This window comes from Lepus europaeus, chromosome 23 (assembly GCF_033115175.1).
Source record: "Lepus europaeus isolate LE1 chromosome 23, mLepTim1.pri, whole genome shotgun sequence".
In the NCBI taxonomy this organism is placed as follows: Eukaryota; Metazoa; Chordata; class Mammalia; order Lagomorpha; family Leporidae; genus Lepus; species Lepus europaeus.
In genome coordinates, this window is record NC_084849.1 from 21914577 (window position 1) to 21931194 (window position 16618).

At 46.6% G+C, this 16618-nt stretch overlaps 1 protein-coding gene across 1 annotated transcript in view; it reads right to left on the minus strand.

The window, feature by feature from the left end:
• The window catches only part of CHEK2 (checkpoint kinase 2), an 80344-nt gene extending 63745 nt beyond the window's left edge, over positions 1–16599 (minus strand). The window contains exon 1 of the mRNA XM_062182712.1: positions 16118–16599. The gene's annotated coding sequence lies outside the window, so the exon portion shown is untranslated. The remainder of the gene's footprint in view (positions 1–16117) is intronic.
• Positions 16600–16618: the final 19 nt, after the last annotated feature.

The window sequence follows — 16618 nt, forward strand, 5'->3', positions numbered from 1 at the left end:
CAATAGAGGGAGACAGAGAGAAAGGTCTTCCTTTTTGCCGTTGGTTCACCCTCCAATGGCCGCCGCGGTAGGTGCGCTGCGGCCGGCGCACCGCGCTGTTCCGATGGCAGGAGCCAGGTGCTTCTCCTGGTCTCCCATGGGGTGCAGGGCCCAAGCACTTGGGCCATCCTCCACTGCACTCCCTGGGCACAGCAGAGAGCTGGCCTGGAAGAGGGGCAACCAGGACAGGATCGGTGCCCTGACCAGGACTAGAACCCGGTGTGCCGGCACCGCAAGGCGGAGGATTAGCCTACTGAGCCACGGCGCCGGCCTCAAATATAATTTTTTTTATTTATTAATTTGAGAGGCAGAGGGAAACACACAAAGAGACAGGGAGAGAAAGTCCCCGTCTTCTAGTTCACTGCCCAGTGAACTAGAAGGGCCTAGGTGGAGGCTGGGAGCTGGAAACTAGTTCCACATGGGTGGCAGGAACCCAATTCCTTGAACCATCATCCCTGCCTCCCAGGGTCTGCATTGGCAGGAAGGTGGAGTCAGGAATTGGAGCCATTAATCAAACTTGCAAAGTGTGATGTGAGTGGGGTTTTTTGTTGTTGTTGTTTTGGTTTTTTTTGTTGTTTTTGTTTTTGTTTTTTTACAGATAGAGTTAGTGAGAGAGAGAGACAGAGAGAAATGTCTTCCTTCCTTTGGTTCACCCCTCAAATGGCTGCTATGGCCAGAACTATGCTGATCAGAAGCCAGGAACCAGGTGCTTCCTCCTGGTCGCACATACAGGTGCAGGGGCCCAAGTACTTGGGCCATCCTCCACTGCCTTCCCAGGCCACAGCAGAGAGCTGGACTGGAAGAGGAGCAACTGGGACTAGAACTGGCGCCCATATGGGGTGCTGGCGCCGCAGGCAGAGGATTAACCAAGTGAGCCATGCCACTGGCCCATGAGTTATCTTAATTGTTAGGCCACTTGCCCGCCCCTCCAATGTGATCTCTATGATAGTTACTATTTATCTTTATTTTGGCAATAAAATCAGGTCTTTCATTGCAGAGTAAATATTATCCTTTCAACAAAGTTCCAAGCACTTATTTTGTGAAAGACACTGCTCAGCCCTGGGAGAGATACACAGAGCACTTATCTGCCTCCTGTCTATTTGGGAAGATGACCAAGAACCAAAACAATAACAGAAGTGTTCACTGGCTGCATGGTTACTTATTTTTTTTAAAGATGTATCTATTTATTTGAAAGGCAGAGTTATAGAGAGGCAGAGAGAGAGAGGGCGGGAGAGAGAGAGAATCTTCCATCCACTGGTTCACTCCCTAAATGGCTGCTGGGGAGTGTCAATATTCAAGAGAGTCAATATTCAAACCCAAGTATCTCCAAAGCCTCTACTCTTAGGGAAGTTTAACCCACAAGGATTAAGTATCAACCAAGGAACCGGCATTGTGGCATAGTGGGTAAAGCTGCCGCCTGCAGTGCTGGCATCCAACGTAGGCACCTGTTGGAGTCCCGGCTGCTCCACTTCTGACCCAGCTCTCTGTTATGGCCTGGGAAAGCAGTGGAAGATGGCCCAAGTGCTTGGGCCCCTGCAGCAGCGTGGGAGACCTAGAGGAAGCTCCTGGCTCCTGCCTTCAGATCAGCTCAGCTCCAGCCATTGCAGCCAGTTGGGGAGTGAACCAGCAGATGGAAGACCTTTCTCTCTGAGCCTCTCCTTCTCTCTGTGTAACTCTTTCAAATAAATAAATCTTTAAAAATATATATATATCAACCAAGAGGGTTAAACAACTCATGACAAGAAGTGCCACTTACCAGAACCTGCAATGTGCCAAGCAGAGGCAGGATTTGATTTCAGTCCCTATCTCCAAAGCCTGTTTAGAGAGGTCCAAGTTGGTAGGTCTTCCAGGGGCAGGGAGGGATCACTCCCAGGTGTGGTAACCATGGAAAAAGACTTCAGAAAAGAAGAGGAAAAGAATGCAGGCAGGCAGAACCTGACCTGGGTCAGATCCTCCCACCAACACCCCAGGTCAGATGATTTTCTTGGAGGACTCAGGATATAGTCCTATTCATTGCTTTAGGATCTATTACAGCAACAAATGCACAAGCAAACAAAGGGAAAAGGCATGTGGGGCAAGTCCACTCAAAGTCAGGTGCAAGCTTCCAAGTCTAGAGAACAAGTCAAACTGGGTTTAATTTGTTGGAATCATACAAGGTACTGTACATAGTGCCTATCATAAGTAACCATGCAGGGGCCTGCGCTGTGCCCATAGTGGGTAAAGCTGCTGCCAGCAGTGTCAGCATCCCATATGGATGCTGCTCCACTTCCAATCCAGCTCTCTGCGATGGCCTGGGAAAGCAGTAGAAGATGGCCCAAGTCCTTGGGCCCCTGCACCCGTGTGGGAGACTCAGAAGAAGCTTCTGGCTCCTGGCTCTTGATCGGTGCAGCTCCAGCCATTGCAGTCATCTGTTAGAGTGACTCTCTGGGTCTCCTCTCTCTCTAACTCTGGCTTTCAAAATAAATAAATCTTAAAAACAAAACAAAAAAAAACCCACTTCATTCCTCCAGCAACAAATGGAGACAACACATTTGTGTTTTTCTTGAGGACTACTCATGTAATCACCTTCTGTCTAGCATGTACCAAAATTTTAGACTCGCAGAAGAAAAGCAGGTATTTAGCATGAACTACAATGTTAGTACTACAAACAGCTTAAGCACAGTAGGCCACTCTTATTCTGGGACTAGGAAACCTTTGCAAAATCCTCGTTCCAGACACCAGCTAAAGGCCAACTCTGCAAGCAAACCACTGTACAGACATGCAAACCGCAGGCCTGCTACATGAACTCTTTTCTACACGGAAGCCAGAGAAGTCCCATTATAGTCAAGGGAATTTTAGAACAAATAATTCAAAATCAAAGAGGAAAACATCTCCATCACTGATGGGCTTTTTCCTGTCTGTGTGGCCACCTTCAGACAAACAGAAAAATGCTACTCTGAGTTGCCAAAGCAGGCAAGCCAGCTAGTGCATTCCATGGCAAGTGACAAATGGCCACAACAGACATGGACCCAAGTTTGCTCTGACAAAGAATTTCTTTGGTTCTTTCAACTTTTGTGACATGTTGGATGTATCAGATTTGGCCAGATGAAAAAATAAAGGTAAGAAGACATCATATTTTCTTCTTCAGGGGTCGTTATAGGGAGGCAAGAGAGACCCAGAAACTAATTATTGGAGAACAAAGGGGTAAGGGATCAGGCAAGAAACACACAGCAGTGACAGTGCTGGAGGTGGACAGCAGAGACCTTGGCCACCAGCTCAAAACCGTGGAAGGGAGGAAGAGATACTATTTGATCCTCATAATTACTTCCCCAGAGAAGTTCAGATACTGTGTTGATAATCTCCTGACTTTTTGCAAGAGAAAATGGAATTAAGATTATTTTTAGTTTAATTCATTTTATTTTTTTAAAGATTTATTTATTTGTTTGAAAGTCAAAGTTATATAGACAGAGGAGAGGCAGAGAGAGAGAGAGAGAGAGAAAGAGGTCTTCCATCCAATGGTTCACTCTCAATTGGCCGCAACAGCCGGAGCTGCACCAATCCGAAGCCAGGAGCCAAGAGCTTCTTCCGGGTCTCCCACATGGGTGCAGGGGCCCAAGGGCTTGGCCTATCTTCTACTGCTTTCCCAGGCCATAACAGAGAGCTGGATCGGAAGTAGAGCAGCCGGGTCTCCAACCGGCGCCCATATGGGATGCCGGTGCTTCAGGCCAGGGCATTAACCTGCTGCGCCGCAGCGCCGGCCCCAGTTTAATTCATTTTAAAAACAGAGTCAAAATAGAGAGATCTTCCATTTGCTCCACTTCCAATCCAGCTCTCTGCGATGGCCTGGGAAAGCAGTAGAAGATGGCCCAAGTCCTTGGGCCCCTGCACCAGTGTGGGAGACCCAGAAGAAGCTCCTGGCTCCTGGCTCTTGATCGGTGCAGCTCCAGCCATTGCAGTCATCTGTTAGAGTGACTCTCTGGGTCTCCTCTCTCTCTAACTCTGGCTTTCAAAATAAATAAATCTTAAAAGAAAAAAAAAGACTTCATTCCTCCAGCAACAAATGGAGACAACACATTTGTGTTTTTCTTGAGGACACAAGGACACTTGCTGGTTTACTCCTCCATCTGCCCACAATGACCAGAGCTTGGCCAGGCCAAAGCCAGGAGCCTGGAAGTCCATCTGGTCTCCCACATGGATGGCAGGCACCCAAGCTTGTGAGCCATCCATCACCTAGCTAGGACTTGAACCAGACACTTTTCAATATGGGATGTAGACCTCCTAATGGTGGCTTAACTGGTGCACACACCCCTGCCATAGCATTGGGTTGTTTTGTTTTGTTTTGTTTGTTTGTTTTTTGACAGGCAGAGTGGACAGTGAGAGAGAGAAAGACAGAGAGAAAGGTCTTCCTTTTTGCCATTGGTTCACCCCACAATGGCCGCCGCGGCTGGCGTGCTGTGGCTGGCACACCGCGCTGATCCGAAGCCAGGAGCCAGGTGCTTCTCCTGGTCTCCCATGCGGGTGCAGGGCCCAAGCACTTGGGCCATCCTCCACTGCCCTCCCAGACCACAGCAGAGCGCTGGACAGGAAGAGGAGCGACCGATACAGAATCCTGCGCCCCAACCGGGACTAGAACCTGGGGTGCCAGCGCCACAGGTGGAGGATTAGCCAAGTGAGACACATGGCCGGCCAGCATTAGGGTTTTAACAGGAAATGTCCCCGAGGTTCCCAGGTCCCACGGAAGCCACACAGCTGGGAAGAGGAGAGAGGAGGGATAGGCCTGCAGAGGATGCGATAGGTGAACCATCAGTTTAAAAAGGGCTGGTGGCCGGCGCCGCGCTCACTAGGCTAATCTGGGTTCTAGTCCCGGTCGGGGCGCTGGGTTCTGTCCCACGTTGCCCCCCTTCTCTGTCTCTCTCTCTCTCACTGTCCACTCTGCCTGTCAAAAATTAAAATTAAAAAAAAAGGGCTGGTGACATACAGCAGGTCAAACTGCCACCTGCAACTCCAGCATCCCCTACTAAGCAGTACTAGTTCAAGTCCCAGCCACTCCATTCTCCATTCAGTTCCCTGCTAACTAGCCTGGGAAAGCAGAAAATGGGCCAAGTACTTGGGCCCCTGCCATCCATGTGGAGACCCAGATGGAGCTCCATGCTCCTAGCTTCAGCCTGGCCCAGCTCTGGCTGGTCTATTTCTCTCTCTCTCTCTCTCTCTCTCTCTGTGTGTGTGTGTATGTGTGTGTGTTTCTTTGTCCCTTTGCCTTTCAAATAAATAAATCTTTAAAAAATAAAATAAAAAATGAGGCAGAGTCCAATAAGTGGACTAGACAAGGAAGAAGTTACAAATTATAAACTTTCTATTATACAGATTTCTCAGAAGCACACAGAACTGGTCCATCTGGTGGGTTTACCATTTGGTACCTATGGCACAAGGTCTGAGAGTCCTGGACGCAGGGCTTCCATGCCCTCTCCCCACAGAATCAGGGCATGTCAGCCTCCTAGCACATCAATGTGTTCATCACCCAGGACATACCACTGACCTTTGGTGTTTGCAGTTTTATTGTTTTCTAAATTTATTTGAAAAGCAGAGACACAGACACACAGAGCTTCCATCCACTGTTTCAGTCCCCAAATACCTGAAATGACCAGTACTGGGCCAGGCTGAAGCTGAGAGCTGGAAACCCAATTCAGGTCTCCGACATGGGTGGCAGGAACCCAACTACTTGAGCTAACACCACTGTCTCCCAGGGTCCACATTAGCAGGAAGCTGGGATCAGGAGCCAGAGCCAGGAATCAAACCCATGGACTCCAATAGGACACAGGCAACTCAGTGGCTAGGCTAAATGCCTGCTGGATATTCACAGCTTTTATTGGGGCTTTTTATATAAACATCATTAACTGAATCACTGGCTATGCACTTAAATTCAATCTCCAGTTTCCTTCCTCTATTTGCAAGCTGTGCTAGCTCACAAAGCCAATCTACTAAAGGCATGGTTGGGCTTTCTGGTAACTAGCTCCCATCTTAGTCACCTCATCCTATTAGCATAAACTCAGGTGTGATCCAAGGGGCTCATAAGTAACAAAGAGACACCTATCACTCAGAAAATTACAAGGATTTAGAGGCTCTCTCCAGGAAACAGTGACAAAGCTAGTCAAATTCTTTGTTATACTTTACTTGCATTTCTGTATGAATTTTACAATCAGTTTATCAGTTCCTGTAAAAAAAAATCAAATGGAGGGGCCAGCACTGTGGTGAAGCAGGTTAAGCCATCACCTGCAATGCTGGTATCCCCTTATGGGCGCCGGTTCGAGTCTCTGCTGCTCCACTTCCAATCCAGCTCCCTGCTAATGCACCTGGGAAAGCAGCGGAGAATGGCCTAAGTCCTTGGGTGTGGGGAAATTAGTTACACGAGGCAATTCAAAGATGGTGCCTAGAGGAAGTAAGGTGGGCAGAATCCAAAGTTGTTTACCACCAAAACTAATTGGCTACGCAACATCAGGGGAAGTGGCAACAACCGATAACGAGGGTATAGACATATGGCTAGTCCTATGAAAATCACCCTGTAAAATGACCCTTTAAGTGATTGGTTGGTCCTTATGCCCTGCCCCAATGACTCTACAGTTTTGTGCTTTAAAAGGCTTTGTTATGGCCGGCGCCATGGCTTAAGAGGCTAATCCTCCGCCTTGCACACTGGGTTCTAGTCCCGGTCGGGGCGCCAGATTCTATCCTGGTTGCCCCTCTTCCAGGCCAGCTCTCTGCTGTGGCCCGAGAAGGCAGTGGAGGATGGCCCAAGTGCTTGGGCCCTGCACCCGCATGGGAGACCAGGAGAAGCACTTGGCTCCTGGCTTCGGATCAGCGCGGTGCGCCGGCCGCAGCGGCCATTGGAGGGTGAACCAACGGCAAAGGAAGACCTTTCCCTCTGTCTCTCTCTCTCACTATCCACTCTGCCTGTCAAAAAAAAAAAAAGGCTTTGTTACATGGGAAATAAATGAGTTCTTGCTAGACTTGGCTCCCCGCTGTGTCTAATTGTCTCTGGGATCGGAAGGCTGGGGAACGGGCGAGTGGCGCACTTACCTTTCCTCGGGCCCAGTCCATCCTTGTACGGGTGGACTAAGACCCTGCACTTGGGTCTCCTGGCTCCTGGCTTCAGCCTGGCCCAACCCCAGCCATCGTGTTGATTTGGGGAGTGACTCAGCAGATGGAAGACCTCTCTCTCTTTGTCTCTCCCTCTCTCTTTCTGTAATTCTGCCTTTCAAATAAATAAAATAAATATCTTTAAAAAAATCAGATGGAGATGCTAGCCTCTTGGCATAGCAGGTAAGTCACCACCTGCAATGCCAGCATCCCATGTGGATGCCAGTTTGTATCTGGCTGCTCCACTTCCAGTCCAGCTCCCTGCTAATAGCCTTGGAAAAGCAGCAGAAAATGGCTCAAGTGTTTGGGCCTCTGTTACCCTCCTGGAAGATCTGTAAGAAGTTCCTGGCCCTTGGTTTTCAGCCTGGCCCAGCACTGGTGATTACAACCATCTGGGGAGTGAACCAACAAATGGAAGATCTGTATGTCTCTCCCTCTCTCTCTGTAGCTCTAATCTTCAAATAAATACATAAATCTTTTTTTAAAAAGTCAGATAGAATTTTAATAAGAATTGCATGACTGTATAAACAAGTGTGAAGAGTAGTCAATATTAAAACAATATTAAGTGTGCTAGTTTTGTGGCACAGAGGGTTAAAATGCTGTATACCACAACAGCTTCCTACATCAGAGTGCCAGTTTGAGTCTTGGCTGCTCTGCTTCCAATCTAGCTCCCTGCTAATGCACCTGGGAGGGCACATATGAAGGCCCAAGTACTTGGGCCCCTACTACTCAAATGGATGACCCAGATGGAATTCTTGGCTTCTGACTTCAGCCTGGCCATTGTGGCCATTGTGGAATGAACCAGCAGATAAAAGCTCTCTTTCTCTGTTTCTCCTGTGTTGTCACTCTTTTCTTTAAAAAAAATTTTTTTTTAATTTATTTGAAAGGCAGAGTTACAGAAAGAGATAGAGAGAGAGAGGGAGAGAGAGAGAGAGACAGAGAGAGGTCTTCCACCCACTGGTTCACTCCCCAAATGGCCACAATGGCTAGGATTGGGCCAGGACAAAGCCAGGAACCAGGAGCTTCTTCAAGGTCTTTCACATGGGTGCAGGAGCTCAAACACCTGGGCCATCTTCCACTGCTTTCCCAAGCACATTAGCAGGAAGCTGGATTGGAAGTGGAGCAGCCGGGACCAGAACCAGCACCTATATGAGATGTTGGTACAGCAGGCAGCAACTTTACCCAATACACCACAGTGCTGGCCCAAAAATAAATCTTTACAAATGTATATATTAAGTATTCTAATCCACGAACATGGACTATTATTTCATTTATTTAGATCATCTCTAACTTCTTTCAACACCTTGGTAATTTCAATGTAAACATCATGAGGTTTTCTTTGTTAAATTTATTCTTAAATATTCCTTTTTAAGCTCTTACGAATGGAATGATTTTTTGGGTTTTCTTTTCAGATTATTTACAATTGATCCTACAACCTTGCTGAACTCAATTATTAGCTCCAATATGATTTTTGGTTTTTGGCTTTTTTCACAAAACCAACACTAGAGACCCATTCACAAGGCCTGTTTTTATTTGTTTAGTCTTACATGGTTGCATTTTACTTGGAAGATAAACTATGACCCCTAAATCTTTCTCATTTCACTCATCTCTCCCAACCTGGCCCTGTCCAGCCCCTCCCTGGAAGGCTCAGCTTCTGAATGCTGGAGATCAAAGGCCACCCAGACAGTTGGTGACCTGAAAGGCAGCTAACAGATTGACGTGGTTGTATAGCACCATTCCCAAAGCCATAAGGGGCATAATCTTGGCTTCCTTCTTTTTTAGAGGAGCAGCCAGGGTTAGAAAAGGCACCCAAATGGGATGCTGGCACTGCAGGGGGAAGATTAACCTATGCACCACAGTGCCAATCTCCTTGGCTTCCTTCTCTTATCCTCTCCCTCCTCCTTCCCCTCCCCCTCTTCCCCCTCCTTTTTGTTTTTAAGATTTATTTATTTACTTGAAAGTCAGAGTTACACAGAGAGAGGAGAGGTAGAGAGAGAGGCCTTCCATCCGCTGGTTCACTCCCCAATTGGCCTCAACGGCCAGAGCTGTGCCAATCCGAAGCCAGGAGCCAGGAGCTTCTTCCAGTCTCCCATGCGGGTTCAGGGGCCCAAGGACTTCTACTGTTTTCCCAGGCCATAGCAGAGAGCTGGATTAGAAGTGGAGCACAGCTGGAACTCAAAAACAGCCATATGGGATGCCAGCACTGCAGGTGGCGGCTTTACCCACCACCATGCTGGCTCCAGCTTCCTTCTTAAAGATGGGTAAGAGGCTGGGACTGTGGCGGTGGCGTAGCAGGTGGGGCTGCCACCTGCAGTGCCAGCATCCCATATGGTCACCAGTTTGAGACCCAGCTGCTCCACTTCTGATCCAGCTCTCTTCTATGGCCTGGGAAAGCAGTGGAAGATGGCGCAGGTATTTGGGCCCCTGCACCCGTGTGGGAGACCCGGAAGAAGCTCCTGGCTCCTGGCTTCAGATCAGTGCAGCTCCAGCTGTTGCGGCTAATTGGAAAGTGCACCAGCGGATGGAAAACCTCTCTGCTTCTCCTTCTCTCTCTGTGTAACTATGACTTTCAAATAAATTAAAAAATCTTTAAAAAAAGAAAAAAGATGAATAAGAGGCGTCACTGTAGCATAGCAGATAAAACCATCACCTGGAGTGCCCGCATCCCTTATGGGCTCCGGTTCAAGTCCAAGCTGCTCCACTTCTGATCCAGCTCTCTGCTATGGCCTGGGAAAGCCATGGCAGGAAGACAGCCTAATTTCTTGAGTTCACCTGCATGGGAGACCCAGAGGAAGCTCCTGGCCCCTGGCTTCAGATTAGCCCATTTGGAAAGTGAACCAGCAGATGGAAGACCTCTCTCTCTGCCTCTGCCTCTCTGTAACTCTTTCAAATAAATAAATAAATAAATCTTTAAAATAAAATAAAATAAAAAGAGTAGGAAAAGGATGCAGAAGATAACTGTCTTTCCTGACAGCCCTCTCTCTTATTCCCTCCTGGGACCCCAGCGTCTGTCACACAATCTGATCTACTCTACAATATTTTTTAGTAGATTTATTGGGACTTTCTATAGTTATGTCAAACACAAAGAGCTATAGTTTTACTCCTTCTTTTTCATTCTGAATGCCCTTGTTTCTTTCCTTTTTTTATTTTAAAGATTTATCTATTCAAAAGACAAAGCCAGAGAGAGAAAGAGAGGGAGATGTTCCATCTGCTGTTTCACTCCCCAAATGACTGTGACAGCCAGGTCTGGGCCAGGCACCTGGAACTCCATCCAGGTCTCCAACATGGGTGGCATGGGCCCAAGTACTTTGGCTCTCTCCTGCTGTCTTCCCAGGGAGCCGGATGGGAAGCAGGGCAACCAGGACTCAAATTGGAACCGTGAGAGAGGACACCAAAATTATGACAGCTTAACCCACTGTGCTACAACACTGGCCCCTGTTTCTTAAGTATCTTGCCTACTGGTCTGGCTAGAATATCAAAACCATGCCGGCGCCGTGGCTTAACAGGCTAATCCTCCGCCTTGCGGCGCCGGCACACCGGGTTCTAGTCCCAGTCGGGGCACCGATCCTGTCCCGGTTGCCCCTCTTCCAGGCCAGCTCTCTGCTGTGGCCAGGGAGTGCAGTGGAGGACGGCCCAAGTGCTTGGGCCCTGCACCCCATGGGAGACCAGGAGAAGCACCTGGCTCCTGCCATCGGAACAGCGCGGTGCGCCGGCCGCAGCGCGCCTACCGCGGCGGCCATTGGAGGGTGAACCAACGGCAAAAAGGAAGACCTTTCTCTCTGTCTCCCTCTACTGTCCACTCTGCCTGTCAAAAAATAAAAATAAAAAAAATTTTTAAAAAAAAAGAATATCAAAACCATGTTGAATAAAAATGGCAAGAACAGACATTTTTGTTTTATTCTCAACTCTACCAGCAATCAGCTTTTCACGATTTAGTAAGATGTTAACTGTAAGTTTTCCTAAATGCCCTCTATGAACTTGAGAACTGTCTCTTCTAATCCTGATTTGTTTTATTCATCATAAAAGATGTTGCATTTAGACAAGTGCTTTTTCTGTATCTATTGAGATGATTTTATCATTGCTTTTTAGCCTGTTGATGTGGTGGATTGAGTTTATTGATTTTGATCATTGAACCAGTTTTACTGTACTAGTTCATTTTTCATTACTGTAATGAAATATTAGAGACAGGCTAACTTCTTTAAAAAAAAAAAAAAGAGGTTTGTTTTGGCTCGCAGTTCTGCCTAGTGATGGCCTTCTTACTGGCAGCATCCCAAACACAGACACTGAACGCCAAAGCCAAGAATTACACGTGTGTATATATCTTCTGGTCTCTCTTCCACTCTTACTCTTACTCTCTCTCTCTCTCCTTATATAGCTACCAGTACTCAGTCCTGGGACTTCAACTTTGATGACCTTATCTAACTCTAATGACCTCCCAAAGGCCCACCTGTAACCCCTACACTTGGAATACGTTTCCACTATCTTAATATCTCACAATGGGAATCCAGTCTCAACCCATGGACCCTTGGGGAGCATCCTCATTCCATATCTAAATCACAGCATGTGCTATCTAGAATAAATCCCATTTGGTCCTGGTATACAATTGTTTAAAATATGTTGCTGTGTTTGGTTTGCTAGTATTTTGCCGAGAATTTTTGTGTCTGTAGTCATGAAGGATATTGGTCTGTTTCTTTTTCTTGTGATATCTTTGTCTGGTTTTGATATCAGGGTAATACTGACCTTATGGAATGAGTGAGAAAAAGTTGTCCTCGCTCCTCTATTTTCTGGAAGAGGCTGTGAAGGACTGCTGCTGATTCTTCTGTAATATCCAGTACACCACACTGGTGACCACATGCACATGGTCTTTTCTTTGTAGGAAGATGGCTAATTACTAATCCATCTCCTATACGTCTTTTCAGAAATTCTTTTTTTTTTTAAATATTATTTTAAAAGCAAAAACAAAACAAAACAAAACAACAAAAAGGAAGATACAGACTGACAGAGAGATCTCCGATTTGCTGGTTTACTCCCCACTTGCCCCCAGTAGCTGGGGCTGGACCAGGCCAAAGCCAGGAGTTGGAAACACAATCCAGGTTTCCCAGATGGGTAACAAGGACCCAAGTATTTGAGCCATCATCTACTAACTCCCAGGGTGTGCATCAGCAAGAAGCTGGAGTTGGCTGCAGAGTCAGGACTCTTTTTTTTTTTTTTTTTTAAGATTTACTTATTTATTTAAAAATCGGAGTTACACAGAGAGAGAAGGAGAGGCAGAGAGAGAGGTCTTCCATCTGCTGGTTCACTCCCCAACTGGCCACAACGGCTGGAGCTGCGCCAATCCAAAGCCAAGAGCCAGGAGCTTCTTCCAGGTCTCCCACACAGGTGCACGGGCCCAAGGACTTGGAACATTTTCTACTGCTTTCCCAGGCCATAGCAGAGAGCCAGATCAAAAGTGGAGCAGCCAGGACTCGAACCAACACAGCTCTGGCCGTTGCAGCCAACTGGGGAGCGAACCAGCGGATGGAAGACCTCTCTCTCTCTCTCTCTCTCTCTCTCTCTCCCTCTCTGTGTAACTCTGACTTTCAAATAAATAAATAAATCTTTTTTAAAAATGTAGATTAACTAGAATTATCTTAGTGTCTTTATCCTAGCATTCATAAGGCATAAAAATCTAGTGAGCCCTTTCTCTTCCACACTCAAGATCCTAGCTTATTATGGGATGCTGGCACTGCAGGCAGTGGCTTTATCCACTACGCCACAGCACCAGCCCCAAGTCAGAACTCTTTAGGCACTGTGATACAGAACATGGCATCCCTAGTGGCGGCTTAACCACTGGGCCCAGTGCCCACTTACACCAGGTCCTCATACTCCTCTCCTCAGTCACTAGCAAGCTTGCAGCCAAATGCCTACCCCTATTCAGGATTTCTATTTCTATTCTGTTTCTATTTCTTCTTGAATTTCTTCTGTTAATTTGTGTCTTTGTTGACACACATTTATTCACAAAATTCCTCTTTGATTCCTGATTTTAGTAATTTGAGCCTTCAAATTCTGTTTCTTCATCAGTCCAGCTAAAGGTTTGTATATTGTATTAGTCCTTTTCTTTTTAAAGATTCATTTTTTTTTTCAAAAGTCAGAGTTACAGAGAGTGAGAAACAAAGAAAGAGATCTTCCAACTACTGGTTTACTCCTCAAGTAGCCACAAAGGCCAGGCTGAGTTAGACTGAAGCCAGGAGCTTCTTCCAGATCTCCCTCATGAGTGGCAGGGGCCCACACAGTTGGGCCATCCTCCACTGCTTTTCCCAGGCCATTAGCAGGGAGCTGGATCAGAAGTGGAGCAGGCAGGACTTCAACCAGAGCCCATCTGGGATGCTGGCATCTCAGGCGGCAACTTTACACACTACATAACAATCTTGCCCCTGTGTTAATCTTTTTAAGGAACCAACTCTTGGTTTTATTAGTCTTCTCTACTCTTTATTTCTGTTGTAATCTTTGTTATTTCAGCGCATTAATAGTAAAGAAAAATTTAGGCCATATCATAGTGCCATGCAGGGGGAAAATGTCTCTCGGTGAAACTTAATTAACTGTGGTTTTATTTTTTTAGACATATGTGAAGGCTGTGAGAACAAAGTATAATGAATGACCAAGAAAGCATTCAAAGTCCCTTCCATTGTTCCTTGGAACCAAATGGAAACAAGGGAAATACTTCACTGCTCAGACCAATTGCCCATTTGTTCTGTCCCAGCCAAGGGCACCAAAAAGAGGCATCATGGGCATTCTCATTCATGTAGACTCCAGTAAGCTATGTGAAAGTCCTGAACTTCCTGTTTGTTTGACTACTAATAGAAATCATTCCACAAATAAGTATCCCAAGAATTTAAAGTAGAACCATCCTCTACTGCCTGCAATTTATATGGCCTTCCTCCTGCTGGATCCAAAAGCACCACACACATTTTTTAAAGTTTTCAAATTTATGTATTTTCGTTTAATCTGAAAGGCAAAGAGGAGAAAGAATCAGAGAGAGAGAGAGAGAGAGAGAGAGAGAGAGAGAGATCTTCCATCTGTTGATTTAATCCACAAATACTTGTAATAGCCAGAGCAGGACTAAGCTGAAGCCAGAAGCCTGAAACTCAATCCAGGTCTCCTGGATGGAAGGCAGAGATCCAAGTACGTGAACCATCACCTGCTGCCTTCCAAAGTATGCATTAGTAGGAAGCTAGATTAGATGTGGAAGAGCCAGAACCTGAACCAGGCACTTGGATAGGGGATGCAGTGTCCCAAGCATCAGCCTAACTGCTGCGCCAAACACACCCCCAACCACAAACATCTGATATAGCGGGAAGCTCTGTTTGGATGCAGAAGATGGCAGTTTTTAACTAGGAAGAAGGACAAATGTATGCAAAAGTTTGGAGGTCGGGGGAACTGAGTGAAATCCAATAAAAAATGGGGAAAAAAGAAATCCAAACAGCTGGTTGTGCAGATTAAGTAGGGAGTGGGAGGAAACGAAGCTGAAGAGGTAGGCAGGAGAGGGATCCTGAGAAATTTGAAGATTAATCCTTGTCCCAGAAGTAAGAGGATAGCTAATGTGCTGGAGGGGTAGGAGTGGCGACAGAGAGATCAGTTGAGAGACTCCAGCAGGCAAGCGATGATGGATCCTATGGGGTCATAGTAACACGAATATCCCAGTCCCTCTGCAAAGTCCCACTTGTTTACACACTCAGTGGTACTTATGCTTATCTGTAAGTAGTAGTATCTGCCTTGTCTGTTGTTGTGTTCCGGATTGCCCAGATAGAAAGAATCGGCGAGTTAAGATTTTAGGAGAGAGAGAGAAAGAGAGAAAAAAGAGAGGTCTTCCATCTGCTGGCTGACTCCCGACTGGCCACAATGACCACAGCCTAGCTGATCCAAAGCTAGGAACCAGGAGCTTCTTCTGGGTCTCCCACATGGGTGCAGGGGCCCAAGAACTTGGGCTATCTTGTATGCTTTCCCAGGCTACAGCAGAGAGCTGGATCAGAAGTGGAGCAGCCAGGACTCAAACCAGCACCCATATGGAATGCTGACACTGCAGGCGGCAGCTTTACCCACTATGCCACAGCGCCAGCCCCTGCCATGTCTTTCATCCTGTGTTCCAAGCTCTCATGTTGATGGACCTGAGAAGCCATATGTATGTGGCCCGTCATCCATCAGTGCTCACCAGGATCATGCCCATGTCCAGAAAGCCCAATTAATCAATAAATACATAAAAGGGCTGTGGGGGACCCATATGAGACCAAAACATGTTTGTGAAACAGCAAACCTAATGCAATATTGAAACAAGTAGTTGGGTCCCTGTCACCCACATGGAAGACCTGGTCTAAGTTCCTGGCTCCTGGTTTCAGCCTGGCCCAGCCCCCGACTTGGGGACATTTGGGAACTAATCGGTTGGGAGATCTCTTTCTCTGTGTGTGTTTGTCTGTCTCTCTGCCTTTCAGGTTGAAAAAAATGAAAAATTTTTAAAGACAAAAATTTTTAAAAGGAAGTTGACACTGACTTGAAAAAAGGTTAAGTTTATTTTGGTGCAAAAAATGAAATTTATGTACACAAGGGGTCTTCAAAAAGTTCATGAAAAATGTGTATTATGAGCAAACTATGCATGGATTTCAAAAGTTTGTGCACAAAAATAAACATCTTTAAATTTCATTTTTCCATGAACCTTTTGAAGTTCCTTTGTAATTTCATGTGACCTTCACAGAGCAAGCTAAAAACAAGACCACATGGTAATCATGTCTGAGCACAGATAAAAACATGAACACTGTCCAAACCACAAAAATGATGGAACATCCAGGTTTGGCCTCCCTTCATTCCTCCTAGTGTCTAGAAAAGATAAAAATACCAACCTCACAATTATCTCTGCTTCCTGACTGTATTAATTCCTGAGCAAGGCTGCTTTTGTGAACCTTTGCCCTAAATCACCCAACACCAGCCCAGATCTTACCAGGAGCCCTCTCCTTTACTTCAATTAATCAATGAACCCATCTTGGCTCAATCACAGATGTCTTGTTCCTTCCCAGAAGGGCGCTGACATCGGCATAAGCGGCCCAGACTGCAAGACGCTGCCATTCCCTGAGGTGGAAAAACATGGCGCCCGGTCACGTGATCGGAGCCGACAGTCTCTGCTATCCGGTCCGCCATTACCCCTCTCGCGCGGTCTGACGCTCCCACTGATGACGCCGTTCCCTCTGAGGCTTCACCAACTTCATTTACACAGAAGGAATCAAAATTGATCCCGGTGTCCCAAGCAGTGTTCTGAGGGCTCTGAATGTTTGAATTCACTTACTCCTCACGCCCAACCGAGTGATTCTCCTTCTTCACACCTGAGGGGCAGAGACGTTACACCTCTTCCTCAGTGAGGATTCGAACCGAGGATTTACCTCAAAGCCCCAACGACGAAGTCAGGAGGCAGCCATATTGTTTGTAGTCTGCGAGGACCGCAACT